Source organism: Lissotriton helveticus, chromosome 4_1 (genome assembly GCF_964261635.1).
Source record: "Lissotriton helveticus chromosome 4_1, aLisHel1.1, whole genome shotgun sequence".
NCBI lineage: Eukaryota > Metazoa > Chordata > Amphibia > Caudata > Salamandridae > Lissotriton > Lissotriton helveticus.
Genome location: NC_136063.1, coordinates 1,277,738,951 through 1,277,759,849, shown reverse-complemented (window position 1 = coordinate 1,277,759,849; position 20,899 = coordinate 1,277,738,951).

Below are 20,899 nucleotides of genomic sequence, written 5' to 3'. Positions count from 1 at the left end.
AGTAATATTTCACATACAACCGTCATTTAAAGTCAAAAGATTAAATGTTAAAATTTCATCAATATTGACCATTTTTTTAACGTTCGACAGGTCCGGGGTCATCGTTTTTCATCAGAAAATTGATTTTTTGGACTCTACCAAAAATGATTCAAGATGTCATTGGGATCGGGCCTCATGTTGAATAACCACTTTTTAGACTCTCACAGTGACCAAAATTGCCATTTTTACAGAGTTTCCGCTTACTCAAAAGCTTCAATTTTGACCAATTTCAGGCACAAAAATGACTTTAAACACACTTATTTTAGTTGAAAAAGTAATAATTCACATCCAACCGTCATTTAAAGTCAAAAGATTAAATGTTAAAATTTCATTGTTTTTCATCAGAAAATTGATTTTTTGAACTCTACCAAAAATGATTCAAGATGTCATTGGGATCGGGCCTCATGTTGAATAACCACTTTTTAGACTCTCACAGTGACCAAAATTGCCATTTTTACAGAGTTTCCGCTTACTCAAAAGCTTCAATTTTGACCAATTTCAGGCACAGAAATGACTTTAAACACACTTTTTTTTGTTGAAAAAGTAATATTTCACATCCAACCGTCATTTAAAGTCAAAAGATTCAATGTTAAAATTTCATCAATATTGACCATTTTTTGAACGTTCGACAGGTCCGGGGTCATCGTTTTTCATCAGAAAATTGATTTTTTGGACTCTACCAAACCGATTCAAAATGTCATTGGGATCGGGCCTCATGTTGAATAACCACTTTTTAGACCCTCACAGTGACCAAAATTGCCATTTTTACAGAGTTTCCGCTTACTCAAAAGCTTCAATTTTGACCAATTTCAGGCACAGAAATGACTTTAAACACACTTTTTTTTGTTGAAAAAGTAATATTTCACATCCAACCGTCATTTAAAGTCAAAAGATTCAATGTTAAAATTTCATCAATATTGACCATTTTTTGAACGTTCGACAGGTCCGGGGTCATCGTTTTTCATCAGAAAATTGATTTTTTGGACTCTACCAAACCGATTCAAAATGTCATTGGGATCGGGCCTCATGTTGAATAACCACTTTTTAGACCCTCACAGTGACCAAAATTGCCATTTTTACAGAGTTTCCGCTTACTCAAAAGCTTCAATTTTGACCAATTTCAGGCACAGAAATGACTTTAAACACACTTTTTTTAGTTGAAAAAGTAATATTTCACATACAACCGTCATTTAAAGTCAAAAGATTAAATGTTAAAATTTCATCAATATTGACCATTTTTTGAACGTTCGACAGGTCCGGGGTCATCGTTTTTCATCAGAAAATTGATTTTTTGGACTCTACCAAAAATGATTCAAAATGTCATTGGGATCGGGCCTCATGTTGAATAACCACTTTTTAGACCCTCACAGTGACGAAAATTGCCAATTTTACAGAGTTTTCGCTTACTCAAAAGCTTTAATTTTGACCAATTTCAGGCACAGAAATGACTTTAAACACACTTTTTTTAGTTGAAAAAGTAATATTTCACATACAACCGTCATTTAAAGTCAAAAGATTAAATGTTAAAATTTCATCAATATTGACCATTTTTTTAACGTTCGACAGGTCCGGGGTCATCGTTTTTCATCAGAAAATTGATTTTTTGGACTCTACCAAAAATGATTCAAGATGTCATTGGGATCGGGCCTCATGTTGAATAACCACTTTTTAGACTCTCACAGTGACCAAAATTGCCATTTTTACAGAGTTTCCGCTTACTCAAAAGCTTCAATTTTGACCAATTTCAGGCACAGAAATGACTTTAAACACACTTTTTTTAGTTGAAAAAGTAATATTTCACATACAACCGTCATTTAAAGTCAAAAGATTAAATGTTAAAATTTCATCAATATTGACCATTTTTTGAACGTTCGACAGGTCCGGGGTCATCGTTTTTCATCAGAAAATTGATTTTTTGGACTCTACCAAAAATGATTCAAAATGTCATTGGGATTGGGCCTCATGTTGAATAACCACTTTTTAGACCCTCACAGTGACCAAAATTGCCATTTTTACAGAGTTTTCGCGTACTCAAAAGCTTCAATTTTGACCAATTTCAGGCACAGAAATGACTTTAAACACACTTATTTTAGTTGAAAAAGTAATAATTCACATCCAACCGTCATTTAAAGTCAAAAGATTAAATGTTAAAATTTCATTGTTTTTCATCAGAAAATTGATTTTTTGAACTCTACCAAAAATGATTCAAAATGTCATTTGGATCGGGCCTCATGTTGAATAACCACTTTTAAACCCTCACAGTGACCAAAATTGCCATTTTTACAGAGTTTTCGCTTACTCAAAAGCTTCAATTTTGACCAATTTCAGGCACAGAAATGACTTTAAACACACTTATTTTAGTTGAAAAAGTAATATTTCACATCCAACCGTCATTTAAAGTCAAAAGAATAAATGTTAAAATGTCATCAATATTGACCATTTTTTGAACGTTCGACAGGTCCGGGGTTCATCGTTTTTCAACAGAAAATTGATTTTTTGGACTCTACCAAAAATGATTCAAAATGTCATTGGGATCGGGCCTCATGTTGAATAACCACTTTTTAGACCCTCACAATGACCAAAATTGCCATTTTTACAGAGTTTTCGCTTACTCAAAAGCTTCAATTTTGACCAATTTCAGGCACAGAAATGACTTTAAACACACTTTTTTTAGTTGAAAAAGTAATATTTCACATACAACCGTCATTTAAAGTCAAAAGATTAAATGTTAAAATTTCATCAATATTGACCATTTTTTTAACGTTCGACAGGTCCGGGGTCATCGTTTTTCATCAGAAAATTGATTTTTTGGACTCTACCAAAAATGATTCAAGATGTCATTGGGATCGGGCCTCATGTTGAATAACCACTTTTTAGACTCTCACAGTGACCAAAATTGCCATTTTTACAGAGTTTCCGCTTACTCAAAAGCTTCAATTTTGACCAATTTCAGGCACAAAAATGACTTTAAACACACTTTTTTTAGTTGAAAAAATAATATTTCACATACAACCGTCATTTAAAGTCAAAAGATTAAATGTTAAAATTTCATCAATATTGACAATTTTTTGAACGTTCGACAGGTCCGGGGTCATCGTTTTTCATCAGAAAATTAATTTTTTGGACTCTACCAAAAATGATTCAAAATGTCATCGGGATTGGGCCTCATGTTGAATAACCACTTTTTAGACCCTCACACTGACCAAAATTGCCATTTTTACAGAGTTTTCGCGTACTCAAAAGCTTCAATTTTGACCAATTTCAGGCACAGAAATGACTTTAAACACACTTATTTTAGTTGAAAAAGTAATAATTCACATCCAACCGTCATTTAAAGTCAAAAGATTAAATGTTAAAATTTCATTGTTTTTCATCAGAAAATTGATTTTTTGAACTCTACCAAAAATGATTCAAAATGTCATTTGGATCGGGCCTCATGTTGAATAACCACTTTTAAACCCTCACAGTGACCAAAATTGCCATTTTTACAGAGTTTTCACTTACTCAAAAGCTTCAATTTTGACCAATTTCAGGCACAGAAATGACTTTAAACACACTTATTTTAGTTGAAAAAGTAATAATTCACATCCAACCGTCATTTAAAGTCAAAAGATTAAATGTTAAAATTTCATCAATATTGACCATTTTTTGAACGTTCGACAGGTCCGGGGTCATCGTTTTTCATCAGAAAATTGATTTTTTGGACTCTACCAAAAATGATTCAAAATGTCATTGGGATCAGGCCTCATGTTGAATAACCACTTTTTAGACTCTCACAGTGACCAAAATTGCCATTTTTACAGAGTTTCCGCTTACTCAAAAGCTTCAATTTTGACCAATTTCAGGCACAGAAATGACTTTAAACACACTTTTTTTAGTTGAAAAAGTAATATTTCACATCCAACCGTCATTTAAAGTCAAAAGATTAAATGTTAAAATTTCATCAATATTTACCGTTTTTTGAACGTTCGACAGGTCCGGGGTCATCGTTTTTCATCAGAAAATTTATTTTTTGGACTCTACCAAAAATGATTCAAAATGTCATTGGGATCGGGCCTCATGTTGAATAACCACTTTTTAGACCCTCACAATGACCAAAATTGCCATTTTTACAGAGTTTTCGCTTACTCAAAAGCTTCAATTTTGACCAATTTCAGGCACAGAAATGACTTTAAACACACTTTTTTTAGTTGAAAAAGTAATATTTCACATCCAACCGTCATTTAAAGTCAAAAGATTAAATGTTAAAATTTCATCAATATTGACCATTTTTTGAACGTTTGACAGGTCCGGGGTCATCGTTTTTCATCAGAAAATTGATTTTTTGGACTCTACCAAAAATGATTCAAAATGTCATTGGGATCGGGCCTCATGTTGAATAACCACTTTTTAGACTCTCACAGTACCAAAATTGCCATTTTTACAGAGTTTCCGCTTACTCAAAAGCTTCAATTTTGACCAATTTCAGGCACAGAAATGACTTTAAACACACTTTTTTTAGTTGAAAAAGTAATATTTCACATACAACCGTCATTTAAAGTCAAAAGATTAAATGTTAAAATTTCATCAATATTGACCATTTTTTTAACGTTCGACAGGTCCGGGGTCATCGTTTTTCATCAGAAAATTGATTTTTTGGACTCTACCAAAAATGATTCAAGATGTCATTGGGATCGGGCCTCATGTTGAATAACCACTTTTTAGACTCTCACAGTGACCAAAATTGCCATTTTTACAGAGTTTCCGCTTACTCAAAAGCTTCAATTTTGACCAATTTCAGGCACAGAAATGACTTTAAACACACTTTTTTTAGTTGAAAAAGTAATATTTCACATACAACCGTCATTTAAAGTCAAAAGATTAAATGTTAAAATTTCATCAATATTGACCATTTTTTGAACGTTCGACAGGTCCGGGGTCATCGTTTTTCATCAGAAAATTGATTTTTTGGACTCTACCAAAAATGATTCAAAATGTCATTGGGATTGGGCCTCATGTTGAATAACCACTTTTTAGACCCTCACAGTGACCAAAATTGCCATTTTTACAGAGTTTTCGCGTACTCAAAAGCTTCAATTTTGACCAATTTCAGGCACAGAAATGACTTTAAACACACTTATTTTAGTTGAAAAAGTAATAATTCACATCCAACCGTCATTTAAAGTCAAAAGATTAAATGTTAAAATGTCATTGTTTTTCATCAGAAAATTGATTTTTTGAACTCTACCAAAAATGATTCAAAATGTCATTTGGATCGGGCCTCATGTTGAATAACCACTTTTAAACCCTCACAGTGACCAAAATTGCCATTTTTACAGAGTTTTCGCTTACTCAAAAGCTTCAATTTTGACCAATTTCAGGCACAGAAATGACTTTAAACACACTTTTTTTAGTTGAAAAAGTAATATTTCACATCCAACCGTCATTTAAAGTCAAAAGATTAAATGTTAAAATTTCATCAATATTGACCATTTTTTGAACGTTTGACAGGTCCGGGGTCATCGTTTTTCATCAGAAAATTGATTTTTTGGACTCTACCAAAAATGATTCAAAATGTCATTGGGATCGGGCCTCATGTTGAATAACCACTTTTTAGACTCTCACAGTGACCAAAATTGCCATTTTTACAGAGTTTCCGCTTACTCAAAAGCTTCAATTTTGACCAATTTCAGGCACAGAAATGACTTTAAACACACTTTTTTTAGTTGAAAAAGTAATATTTCACATACAACCGTCATTTAAAGTCAAAAGATTAAATGTTAAAATTTCATCAATATTGACCATTTTTTTAACGTTCGACAGGTCCGGGGTCATCGTTTTTCATCAGAAAATTGATTTTTTGGACTCTACCAAAAATGATTCAAGATGTCATTGGGATCGGGCCTCATGTTGAATAACCACTTTTTAGACTCTCACAGTGACCAAAATTGCCATTTTTACAGAGTTTCCGCTTACTCAAAAGCTTCAATTTTGACCAATTTCAGGCACAAAAATGACTTTAAACACACTTTTTTTAGTTGAAAAAATAATATTTCACATACAACCGTCATTTAAAGTCAAAAGATTAAATGTTAAAATTTCATCAATATTGACAATTTTTTGAACGTTCGACAGGTCCGGGGTCATCGTTTTTCATCAGAAAATTAATTTTTTGGACTCTACCAAAAATGATTCAAAATGTCATTGGGATTGGGCCTCATGTTGAATAACCACTTTTTAGACCCTCACACTGACCAAAATTGCCATTTTTACAGAGTTTTCGCGTACTCAAAAGCTTCAATTTTGACCAATTTCAGGCACAGAAATGACTTTAAACACACTTATTTTAGTTGAAAAAGTAATAATTCACATCCAACCGTCATTTAAAGTCAAAAGATTAAATGTTAAAATTTCATTGTTTTTCATCAGAAAATTGATTTTTTGAACTCTACCAAAAATGATTCAAAATGTCATTTGGATCGGGCCTCATGTTGAATAACCACTTTTAAACCCTCACAGTGACCAAAATTGCCATTTTTACAGAGTTTTCACTTACTCAAAAGCTTCAATTTTGACCAATTTCAGGCACAGAAATGACTTTAAACACACTTATTTTAGTTGAAAAAGTAATATTTCACATCCAACCGTCATTTAAAGTCAAAAGATTAAATGTTAAAATTTCATCAATATTGACCATTTTTTGAACGTTTGACAGGTCCGGGGTCATCGTTTTTCATCAGAAAATTGATTTTTTGGACTCTACCAAAAATGATTCAAAATGTCATTGGGATTGGGCCTCATGTTGAATAACCACTTTTTAGACCCTCACAGTGACCAAAATTGCCATTTTTACAGAGTTTTCGCTTACTCAAAAGCTTCAATTTTGACCAATTTCAGGCACAGAAATGACTTTAAACACACTTATTTTAGTTGAAAAAGTAATAATTCACATCCAACCGTCATTTAAAGTCAAAAGATTAAATGTTAAAATTTCATCGTTTTTCATCAGAAAATTGATTTTTTGAACTCTACCAAAAATGATTCAAAATGTCATTTGGATCGGGCCTCATGTTGAATAACCACTTTTAAACCCTCACAGTGACCAAAATTGCCATTTTTACAGAGTTTTCGCTTACTCAAAAGCTTCAATTTTGACCAATTTCAGGCACAGAAATGACTTTCAACACACTTATTTTAGTTGAAAAAGTAATATTTCACATCCAACCGTCATTTAAAGTCAAAAGAATAAATGTTAAAATTTCATCAATATTGACCATTTTTTGAACGTTCGACAGGTCATCGTTTTTCATCAGAAAATTGATTTTTTGGACTCTACCAAAAATGATTCAAAATGTCATTGGGATCGGGCCTCATGTTGAATAACCACTTTTTAGACCCTCACAATGACCAAAATTGCCATTTTTACAGAGTTTTCGCTTACTCAAAAGCTTCAATTTTGACCAATTTCAGGCACAGAAATGACTTTAAACACACTTTTTTTAGTTGAAAAAGTAATATTTCACATCCAACCGTCATTTAAAGTCAAAAGATTAAATGTTAAAATTTCATCAATATTGACCATTTTTTGAACGTTTGACAGGTCCGGGGTCATCGTTTTTCATCAGAAAATTGATTTTTTGGACTCTACCAAAAATGATTCAAAATGTCATTGGGATCGGGCCTCATGTTGAATAACCACTTTTTAGACTCTCACAGTGACCAAAATTGCCATTTTTACAGAGTTTCCGCTTACTCAAAAGCTTCAATTTTGACCAATTTCAGGCACAGAAATGACTTTAAACACACTTTTTTTAGTTGAAAAAGTAATATTTCACATACAACCGTCATTTAAAGTCAAAAGATTAAATGTTAAAATTTCATAAATATTGACCATTTTTTTAACGTTCGACAGGTCCGGGGTCATCGTTTTTCATCAGAAAATTGATTTTTTGGACTCTACCAAAAATGATTCAAGATGTCATTGGGATCGGGCCTCATGTTGAATAACCACTTTTTAGACTCTCACAGTGACCAAAATTGCCATTTTTACAGAGTTTCCGCTTACTCAAAAGCTTCAATTTTGACCAATTTCAGGCACAAAAATGACTTTAAACACACTTTTTTTAGTTGAAAAAATAATATTTCACATACAACCGTCATTTAAAGTCAAAAGATTAAATGTTAAAATTTCATCAATATTGACCATTTTTTGAACGTTCGACAGGTCCGGGGTCATCGTTTTTCATCAGAAAATTGATTTTTTGGACTCTACCAAAAATGATTCAAAATGTCATTGGGATTGGGCCTCATGTTGAATAACCACTTTTTAGACCCTCACAGTGACCAAAATTGCCATTTTTACAGAGTTTTCGCGTACTCAAAAGCTTCAATTTTGACCAATTTCAGGCACAGAAATGACTTTAAACACACTTATTTTAGTTGAAAAAGTAATAATTCACATCCAACCGTCATTTAAAGTCAAAAGATTAAATGTTAAAATTTCATTGTTTTTCATCAGAAAATTGATTTTTTGAACTCTACCAAAAATGATTCAAGATGTCATTGGGATCGGGCCTCATGTTGAATAACCACTTTTTAGACTCTCACAGTGACCAAAATTGCCATTTTTACAGAGTTTCCGCTTACTCAAAAGCTTCAATTTTGACCAATTTCAGGCACAGAAATGACTTTAAACACACTTTTTTTAGTTGAAAAAGTAATAATTCACATCCAACCGTCATTTAAAGTCGAAAGATTAAATGTTAAAATTTCATCAATATTGACCATTTTTTGAACGTTCGACAGGTCAGGGGTCATCGTTTTTCATCAGAAAATTGATTTTTTGGACTCTACCAAAAATGATTCAAAATGTCATTTGGATCGGGACTCATGTTGAAAAACCACTTTTTAAACCCTCACAGTGTTCAAAATTGCCATTTTTACAGAGTTTTCGCTTACTCAAAAGCTTCAATTTTGACCAATTTCAGGCACAGAAATGACTTTAAACACACTTTTTTTAGTTGAAAAAGTAATATTTCACATCCAACCGTCATTTAAAGTCAAAAGATTCAATGTTAAAATTTCATCAATATTGACCATTTTTTGAACGTTCGTCAGGTCCGGGGTCATCGTTTTTCATCAGAAAATTGATTTTTTGGACTCTACCAAAAATGATTCAAAATGTCATTGGGATCGGGCCTCATGTTGAATAACCACTTTTTAGACCCTCACAATGACCAAAATTGCCATTTTTACAGAGTTTTCGCTTACTCAAAAGCTTCAATTTTGACCAATTTCAGGCACAGAAATGACTTTAAACACACTCTTTTTAGTTGAAAAAGTAATATTTCACATCCAACCGTCATTTAAAGTCAAAAGATTAAATGTTAAAATTTCATCAATATTGACAATTTTTTGAACGTTTGACAGGTCCGGGGTCATCGTTTTTCATCAGAAAATTGATTTTTTGGACTCTACCAAAAATGATTCAAAATGTCATTGGGATCGGGACTCATATTGAATAACCACTTTTTAGACCCTCACAGTGACCAAAATTGCCATTTTTACAGAGTTTTCGCTTACTCAAAAGCTTCAATTTTGACCAATTTCAGGCACAGAAATGACTTTAAACACACTTTTTTTAGTTGAAAAAGTAATATTTCACATCCAACCGTCATTTAAAGTCAAAAGATTAAATGTTAAAATTTCCTCAATATTGACCACTTTTTTGAACGTTCGACAGGTCCGGGGTCATCGTTTTTCATCAGAAAATTGATTTTTTGGACTCTACAAAAAATGATTCAAAATGTCATTGGGATCGGGCCTCATGTTGAAAAACTACTTTTTAGACCCTCACAGTGACCAAAATTGCAATTTTTCAGAGTTTTCGCTTACTCAAAAGCTTCAATTTTGACCAATTTCAGGCACAGAAATGACTTTAAACACACTTTTTTTAGTTGAAAAAGTAATATTTCACATCCAACCGTCATTTAAAGTCAAAAGATTAAATGTTAAAATTTCATCAATATTGACCATTTTTTGAACGTTCGACAGGTCGTCGTTTTTCATCAGAAAATTGATTTTTTGGACTCTACCAAAAATGATTCAAAATGTCATTTGGATCGGGCCTCATGTTGAATAACCACTTTTTAAACCCTTACAGTGACCAAAATTGCCATTTTTACAGAGTTTTCGCTTACTCAAAAGCTTCAATTTTGACCAATTTCAGGCACAGAAATGACTTTAAACACACTTATTTCAGTTGAAAAAGTAATATTTCACATCCAACCGTCATTTAAAGTCAAAAGATTAAATATTAAAATTTCATCAATATTGACCATTTTTTGAACGTTCGACAGGTCCGGGGTCATCGTTTTTCATCAGAAAATTGATTTTTTGGACTCTACCAAAAATGATTCAAAATATCATTGGGATCGGGCCTCATGTTGAATAACTACTTTTTAGACCCTCACAGTGACCAAAATTGCCATTTTTACAGAGTTTTCACTTACTCAAAAGCTTCAATTTTGACCAATTTCAGGCACAGAAATGACTTTAAACACACTTATTTTAGTTGAAAAAGTAATAACTCATATTCAACCGTCATTTAAAGTCAAAAGATTAAATGTTAAAATGTCATCAATATTGACCATTTTTTGAACGTTCGACAGGTCCGGGGTCATCGTTTTTCATCAGAAAATTGATTTTTTGGACTCTACCAAAAATGATTCAAAATGTCATTGGGATCGGGCCTCATGTTGAATAACCACTTTTTAGACCCTCACAGTGACCAAAATTGCCATTTTTACAGAGTTTCCGCTTCCTCAAAAGCTTCAATTTTGACCAATTTCAGGCACAGAAATGACTTTAAACACACTTTTTTTAGTTGAAAAAGTAATATTTCACATACAACCGTCATTTAAAGTCAAAAGATTAAATGTTAAAATTTCATCAATATTGACCATTTTTTGAACGTTCGACAGGTCCGGGGTCATCGTTTTTCATCAGAAAATTGATTTTTTGGACTCTACCAAAAATGATTCAAGATGTCATTGGGATCGGGCCTCATGTTGAATAACCACTTTTTAGACTCTCACAGTGACCAAAATTGCCATTTTTACAGAGTTTCCGCTTACTCAAAAGCTTCAATTTTGACCAATTTCAGGCACAGAAATGACTTTAAACACACTTATTTTAGTTGAAAAAGTAATATTTCACATCCAACCGTCATTTAAAGTCAAAAGAATAAATGTTAAAATTTCATCAATATTGACCATTTTTTGAACGTTCGACAGGTCATCGTTTTTCATCAGAAAATTGATTTTTTGGACTCTACCAAAAATGATTCAAAATGTCATTGGGATCGGGCCTCATGTTGAATAACCACTTTTTAGACCCTCACAATGACCAAAATTGCCATTTTTCCAGAGTTTTCGCTTACTCAAAAGCTTCAATTTTGACCAATTTCAGGCACAGAAATGACTTTAAACACACTTTTTTTAGTTGAAAAAGTAATATTTCACATCCAACCGTCATTTAAAGTCAAAAGATTAAATGTTAAAATTTCATCAATATTGACCATTTTTTGAACGTTTGACAGGTCCGGGGTCATCGTTTTTCATCAGAAAATTGATTTTTTTGGACTCTACCAAAAATGATTCAAGATGTCATTGGGATCGGGCCTCATGTTGAATAACCACTTTTTAGACTCTCACAGTGACCAAAATTGCCATTTTTACAGAGTTTCCGCTTACTCAAAAGCTTCAATTTTGACCAATTTCAGGCACAGAAATGACTTTAAACACACTTATTTTAGTTGAAAAAGTAATATTTCACATCCAACCGTCATTTAAAGTCAAAAGAATAAATGTTAAAATGTCATCAATATTGACCATTTTTTGAACGTTCGACAGGTCATCGTTTTTCATCAGAAAATTGATTTTTTGGACTCTACCAAAAATGATTCAAAATGTCATTGGGATCGGGACTCATGTTGAATAACCACTTTTTAGACCCTCACAGTGACCAAAATTGCCATTTTTACAGAGTTTTCGCTTACTCAAAAGCTTCAATTTTGACCAATTTCAGGCACAGAAATGACTTTAAACACACTTTTTTTAGTTGAAAAAGTAATATTTCACATCCAACCGTCATTTAAAGTCAAAAGATTAAATGTTAAAATTTCCTCAATATTGACCACTTTTTTGAACGTTCGACAGGTCCGGGGTCATCGTTTTTCATCAGAAAATTGATTTTTTGGACTCTACAAAAAATGATTCAAAATGTCATTGGGATCGGGCCTCATGTTGAAAAACTACTTTTTAGACCCTCACAGTGACCAAAATTGCCATTTTTCAGAGTTTTCGCTTACTCAAAAGCTTCAATTTTGACCAATTTCAGGCACAGAAATGACTTTAAACACACTTTTTTTAGTTGAAAAAGTAATATTTCACATCCAACCGTCATTTAAAGTCAAAAGATTAAATGTTAAAATTTCATCAATATTGACCATTTTTTGAACGTTCGACAGGTCGTCGTTTTTCATCAGAAAATTGATTTTTTGGACTCTACCAAAAATGATTCAAAATGTCATTTGGATCGGGCCTCATGTTGAATAACCACTTTTTAAACCCTTACAGTGACCAAAATTGCCATTTTTACAGAGTTTTCGCTTACTCAAAAGCTTCAATTTTGACCAATTTCAGGCACAGAAATGACTTTAAACACACTTATTTCAGTTGAAAAAGTAATATTTCACATCCAACCGTCATTTAAAGTCAAAAGATTAAATATTAAAATTTCATCAATATTGACCATTTTTTGAACGTTCGACAGGTCCGGGGTCATCGTTTTTCATCAGAAAATTGATTTTTTGGACTCTACCAAAAATGATTCAAAATATCATTGGGATCGGGCCTCATGTTGAATAACTACTTTTTAGACCCTCACAGTGACCAAAATTGCCATTTTTACAGAGTTTTCACTTACTCAAAAGCTTCAATTTTGACCAATTTCAGGCACAGAAATGACTTTAAACACACTTATTTTAGTTGAAAAAGTAATAACTCATATTCAACCGTCATTTAAAGTCAAAAGATTAAATGTTAAAATGTCATCAATATTGACCATTTTTTGAACGTTCGACAGGTCCGGGGTCATCGTTTTTCATCAGAAAATTGATTTTTTGGACTCTACCAAAAATGATTCAAAATGTCATTGGGATCGGGCCTCATGTTGAATAACCACTTTTTAGACCCTCACAGTGACCAAAATTGCCATTTTTACAGAGTTTCCGCTTCCTCAAAAGCTTCAATTTTGACCAATTTCAGGCACAGAAATGACTTTAAACACACTTTTTTTAGTTGAAAAAGTAATATTTCACATACAACCGTCATTTAAAGTCAAAAGATTAAATGTTAAAATTTCATCAATATTGACCATTTTTTGAACGTTCGAAAGGTCCGGGGTCATCGTTTTTCATCAGAAAATTGATTTTTTGGACTCTACCAAAAATGATTCAAGATGTCATTGGGATCGGGCCTCATGTTGAATAACCACTTTTTAGACTCTCACAGTGACCAAAATTGCCATTTTTACAGAGTTTCCGCTTACTCAAAAGCTTCAATTTTGACCAATTTCAGGCACAGAAATGACTTTAAACACACTTATTTTAGTTGAAAAAGTAATATTTCACATCCAACCGTCATTTAAAGTCAAAAGAATAAATGTTAAAATTTCATCAATATTGACCATTTTTTGAACGTTCGACAGGTCATCGTTTTTCATCAGAAAATTGATTTTTTGGACTCTACCAAAAATGATTCAAAATGTCATTGGGATCGGGCCTCATGTTGAATAACCACTTTTTAGACCCTCACAATGACCAAAATTGCCATTTTTCCAGAGTTTTCGCTTACTCAAAAGCTTCAATTTTGACCAATTTCAGGCACAGAAATGACTTTAAACACACTTTTTTTAGTTGAAAAAGTAATATTTCACATCCAACCGTCATTTAAAGTCAAAAGATTAAATGTTAAAATTTCATCAATATTGACCATTTTTTGAACGTTTGACAGGTCCGGGGTCATCGTTTTTCATCAGAAAATTGATTTTTTGGACTCTACCAAAAATGATTCAAGATGTCATTGGGATCGGGCCTCATGTTGAATAACCACTTTTTAGACTCTCACAGTGACCAAAATTGCCATTTTTACAGAGTTTTCACTTACTCAAAAGCTTCAATTTTGACCAATTTCAGGCACAGAAATGACTTTAAACACACTTATTTTAGTTGAAAAAGTAATAACTCATATTCAACCGTCATTTAAAGTCAAAAGATTAAATGTTAAAATGTCATCAATATTGACCATTTTTTGAACGTTCGACAGGTCCGGGGTCATCGTTTTTCATCAGAAAATTGATTTTTTGGACTCTACCAAAAATGATTCAAAATGTCATTGGGATCGGGCCTCATGTTGAATAACCACTTTTTAGACCCTCACAGTGACCAAAATTGCCATTTTTACAGAGTTTCCGCTTCCTCAAAAGCTTCAATTTTGACCAATTTCAGGCACAGAAATGACTTTAAACACACTTTTTTTAGTTGAAAAAGTAATATTTCACATACAACCGTCATTTAAAGTCAAAAGATTAAATGTTAAAATTTCATCAATATTGACCATTTTTTGAACGTTCGACAGGTCCGGGGTCATCGTTTTTCATCAGAAAATTGATTTTTTGGACTCTACCAAAAATGATTCAAGATGTCATTGGGATCGGGCCTCATGTTGAATAACCACTTTTTAGACTCTCACAGTGACCAAAATTGCCATTTTTACAGAGTTTCCGCTTACTCAAAAGCTTCAATTTTGACCAATTTCAGGCACAGAAATGACTTTAAACACACTTATTTTAGTTGAAAAAGTAATATTTCACATCCAACCGTCATTTAAAGTCAAAAGAATAAATGTTAAAATTTCATCAATATTGACCATTTTTTGAACGTTCGACAGGTCATCGTTTTTCATCAGAAAATTGATTTTTTGGACTCTACCAAAAATGATTCAAAATGTCATTGGGATCGGGCCTCATGTTGAATAACCACTTTTTAGACCCTCACAATGACCAAAATTGCCATTTTTCCAGAGTTTTCGCTTACTCAAAAGCTTCAATTTTGACCAATTTCAGGCACAGAAATGACTTTAAACACACTTTTTTTAGTTGAAAAAGTAATATTTCACATCCAACCGTCATTTAAAGTCAAAAGATTAAATGTTAAAATTTCATCAATATTGACCATTTTTTGAACGTTTGACAGGTCCGGGGTCATCGTTTTTCATCAGAAAATTGATTTTTTGGACTCTACCAAAAATGATTCAAGATGTCATTGGGATCGGGCCTCATGTTGAATAACCACTTTTTAGACTCTCACAGTGACCAAAATTGCCATTTTTACAGAGTTTCCGCTTACTCAAAAGCTTCAATTTTGACCAATTTCAGGCACAGAAATGACTTTAAACACACTTATTTTAGTTGAAAAAGTAATATTTCACATCCAACCGTCATTTAAAGTCAAAAGAATAAATGTTAAAATTTCATCAATATTGACCATTTTTTGAACGTTCGACAGGTCATCGTTTTTCATCAGAAAATTGATTTTTTGGACTCTACCAAAAATGATTCAAAATGTCATTGGGATCGGGCCTCATGTTGAATAACCACTTTTTAGACCCTCACAATGACCAAAATTGCCATTTTTCCAGAGTTTTCGCTTACTCAAAAGCTTCAATTTTGACCAATTTCAGGCACAGAAATGACTTTAAACACACTTTTTTTAGTTGAAAAAGTAATATTTCACATCCAACCGTCATTTAAAGTCAAAAGATTAAATGTTAAAATTTCATCAATATTGACCATTTTTTGAACGTTTGACAGGTCCGGGGTCATCGTTTTTCATCAGAAAATTGATTTTTTGGACTCTACCAAAAATGATTCAAAATGTCATTGGGATCGGGCCTCATGTTGAATAACCACTTTTTAGACTCTCACAGTGACCAAAATTGCCATTTTTACAGAGTTTCCGCTTACTCAAAAGCTTCAATTTTGACCAATTTCAGGCACAGAAATGACTTTAAACACACTTTTTTTAGTTGAAAAAGTAATATTTCACATACAACCGTCATTTAAAGTCAAAAGATTAAATGTTAAAATTTCATCAATATTGACCATTTTTTTAACGTTCGACAGGTCCGGGGTCATCGTTTTTCATCAGAAAATTGATTTTTTGGACTCTACCAAAAATGATTCAAGATGTCATTGGGATCGGGCCTCATGTTGAATAACCACTTTTTAGACTCTCACAGTGACCAAAATTGCCATTTTTACAGAGTTTCCGCTTACTCAAAAGCTTCAATTTTGACCAATTTCAGGCACAAAAATGACTTTAAACACACTTTTTTTAGTTGAAAAAATAATATTTCACATACAACCGTCATTTAAAGTCAAAAGATTAAATGTTAAAATTTCATCAATATTGACCATTTTTTGAACGTTCGACAGGTCCGGGGTCATCGTTTTTCATCAGAAAATTGATTTTTTGGACTCTACCAAAAATGATTCAAGATGTCATTGGGATCGGGCCTCATGTTGAATAACCACTTTTTAGACTCTCACAGTGACCAAAATTGCCATTTTTACAGAGTTTTCGCGTACTCAAAAGCTTCAATTTTGACCAATTTCAGGCACAGAAATGACTTTAAACACACTTATTTTAGTTGAAAAAGTAATAATTCACATCCAACTGTCATTTAAAGTCAAAAGATTAAATGTTAAAATTTCATTGTTTTTCATCAGAAAATTGATTTTTTGAACTCTACCAAAAATGATTCAAGATGTCATTGGGATCGGGCCTCATGTTGAATAACCACTTTTTAGACTCTCACAGTGACCAAAATTGCCATTTTTACAGAGTTTCCGCTTACTCAAAAGCTTCAATTTTGACCAATTTCAGGCACAGAAATGACTTTAAACACACTTTTTTTAGTTGAAAAAGTAATATTTCACATCCAACCGTCATTTAAAGTCAAAAGATTCAATGTTAAAATTTCATCAATATTGACAATTTTTTGAACGTTCGACAGGTCCGGGGTCATCGTTTTTCATCAGAAAATTGATTTTTTGGACTCTACCAAACCGATTCAAAATGTCATTGGGATCGGGCCTCATGTTGAATAACCACTTTTTAGACCCTCACAGTGACCAAAATTGCCATTTTTACAGAGTTTCCGCTTACTCAAAAGCTTCAATTTTGACCAATTTCAGGCACAGAAATGACTTTAAACACACTTTTTTTAGTTGAAAAAGTAATATTTCACATACAACCGTCATTTAAAGTCAAAAGATTAAATGTTAAAATTTCATCAATATTGACCATTTTTTGAACGTTCGACAGGTCCGGGGTCATCGTTTTTCATCAGAAAATTGATTTTTTGGACTCTACCAAAAATGATTCAAAATGTCATTTGGATCGGGACTCATGTTGAAAAACCACTTTTTAAACCCTCACAGTGACCAAAATTGCCATTTTTACAGAGTTTTCGCTTACTCAAAAGATTCAATTTTGACCAATTTCAGGCACAGAAATGACTTTAAACACACTTTTTTTAGTTGAAAAAGTAATATTTCACATCCAACCGTCATTTAAAGTCAAAAGATTCAATGTTAAAATTTCATCAATATTGACCATTTTTTGAACGTTCGACAGGTCCGGTGTCATCGTTTTTCATCAGAAAATTGATTTTTTTGGACTCTACCAAAAATGATTCAAAATGTCATTTGGATCGGGCCTCATGTTGAATAACCACTTTTTAGACCCTCACAGTGACCAAAATTGCCATTTTTACAGAGTTTTCGCTTACTAAAAAGCTTCAATTTTGACCAATTTCAGGCACAGAAATGACTTTAAACACACTTCTTTTAGTTGAAAAAGTAATATTTCACATCCAACCGTCATTTAAAGTCAAAAGATTAAATGTTAAAATTTCATCAATATTGACCACTTTTTGAACGTTCGACAGGTGGGGTCATCGTTTTTCATCAGAAAATTGATTTTTTGGACTCTACCAAAAATGATTCAAAATGTCATTGGGATCGGGCCTCATGTTGAATAACCACTTTTTAGACCCTCACAGTGACGAAAATTGCCAATTTTACAGAGTTTTCGCTTACTCAAAAGCTTTAATTTTGACCAATTTCAGGCACAGAAATGACTTTAAACACACTTTTTTTAGTTGAAAAAGTAATATTTCACATCCAACCGTCATTTAAAGTCAAAAGATTAAATGTTAAAATTTCATCAATATTGACCATTTTTTGAACGTTCGACAGGTCGTCGTTTTTCATCAGAAAATTGATTTTTTGGACTCTACCAAAAATGATTCAAAATGTCATTTGGATCGGGCCTCATGTTGAATAACCACTTTTTAAACCCTTACAGTGACCAAAATTGCCATTTTTACAGAGTTTTCGCTTACTCAAAAGCTTCAATTTTGACCAATTTCAGGCACAGAAATGACTTTAAACACACTTATTTCAGTTGAAAAAGTAATATTTCACATCCAACCGTCATTTAAAGTCAAAAGATTAAATATTAAAATTTCATCAATATTGACCATTTTTTGAACGTTCGACAGGTCCGGGGTCATCTTTTTTCATCAGAAAATTGATTTTTTGGACTCTACCAAAAATGATTCAAAATATCATTGGGATCGGGCCTCATGTTGAATAACTACTTTTTAGACCCTCACAGTGACCAAAATTGCCATTTTTACAGAGTTTTCACTTACTCAAAAGCTTCAATTTTGACCAATTTCAGGCACAGAAATGACTTTAAACACACTTATTTTAGTTGAAAAAGTAGTAACTCATATTCAACCGTCATTTAAAGTCAAAAGATTAAATGTTAAAATGTCATCAATATTGACCATTTTTTGAACGTTCGACAGGTCCGGGGTCATCGTTTTTCATCAGAAAATTGATTTTTTGGACTCTACCAAAAATGATTCAAAATGTCATTGGGATCGGGCCTCATGTTGAATAACCACTTTTTAGACCCTCACAGTGACCAAAATTGCCATTTTTACAGAGTTTCCGCTTCCTCAAAAGCTTCAATTTTGACCAATTTCAGGCACAGAAATGACTTTAAACACACTTTTTTTAGTTGAAAAAGTAATATTTCACATACAACCGTCATTTAAAGTCAAAAGATTAAATGTTAAAATTTCATCAATATTGACCATTTTTTGAACGTTCGACAGGTCCGGGGTCATCGTTTTTCATCAGAAAATTGATTTTTTGGACTCTACCAAAAATGATTCAAGATGTCATTGGGATCGGGCCTCATGTTGAATAACCACTTTTTAGACTCTCACAGTGACCAAAATTGCCATTTTTACAGAGTTTCCGCTTACTCAAAAGCTTCAATTTTGACCAATTTCAGGCACAGAAATGACTTTAAACACACTTATTTTAGTTGAAAAAGTAATATTTCACATCCAACCGTCATTTAAAGTCAAAAGAATAAATGTTAAAATTTCATCAATATTGACCATTTTTTGAACGTTCGACAGGTCATCGTTTTTCATCAGAAAATTGATTTTTTGGACTCTACCAAAAATGATTCAAAATGTCATTGGGATCGGGCCTCATGTTGAATAACCACTTTTTAGACCCTCACAATGACCAAAATTGCCATTTTTCCAGAGTTTTCGCTTACTCAAAAGCTTCAATTTTGACCAATTTCAGGCACAGAAATGACTTTAAACACACTTTTTTTAGTTGAAAAAGTAATATTTCACATCCAACCGTCATTTAAAGTCAAAAGATTAAATGTTAAAATTTCATCAATATTGACCATTTTTTGAACGTTTGACAGGTCCGGGGTCATCGTTTTTCATCAGAAAATTGATTTTTTGGACTCTACCAAAAATGATTCAAAATGTCATTGGGATCGGGCCTCATGTTGAATAACCACTTTTTAGACTCTCACAGTGACCAAAATTGCCATTTTTACAGAGTTTCCGCTTACTCAAAAGCTTCAATTTTGACCAATTTCAGGCACAGAAATGACTTTAAACACACTTTTTTTAGTTGAAAAAGTAATATTTCACATACAACCGTCATTTAAAGTCAAAAGATTAAATGTTAAAATTTCATCAATATTGACCATTTTTTTAACGTTCGACAGGTCCGGGGTCATCGTTTTTCATCAGAAAATTTATTTTTTGGACTCTACCAAAAATGATTCAAGATGTCATTGGGATCGGGCCTCATGTTGAATAACCACTTTTTAGACTCTCACAGTGACCAAAATTGCCATTTTTACAGAGTTTCCGCTTACTCAAAAGCTTCAATTTTGACCAATTTCAGGCACAAAAATGACTTTAAACACACTTTTTTTAGTTGAAAAAATAATATTTCACATACAACCGTCATTTAAAGTCAAAAGATTAAATGTTAAAATTTCATCAATATTGACCATTTTTTGAACGTTCGACAGGTCCGGGGTCATCGTTTTTCATCAGAAAATTGATTTTTTGGACTCTACCAAAAATGATTCAAAATGTCATTGGGATTGGGCCTCATGTTGAATAACCACTTTTTAGACCCTCACAGTGACCAAAATTGCCATTTTTACAGAGTTTTCGCGTACTCAAAAGCTTCAATTTTGACCAATTTCAGGCACAGAAATGACTTTAAACACACTTATTTTAGTTGAAAAAGTAATAATTCACATCCAACCGTCATTTAAAGTCAAAAGATTAAATGTTAAAATTTCATTGTTTTTCATCAGAAAATTGATTTTTTGAACTCTACCAAAAATGAT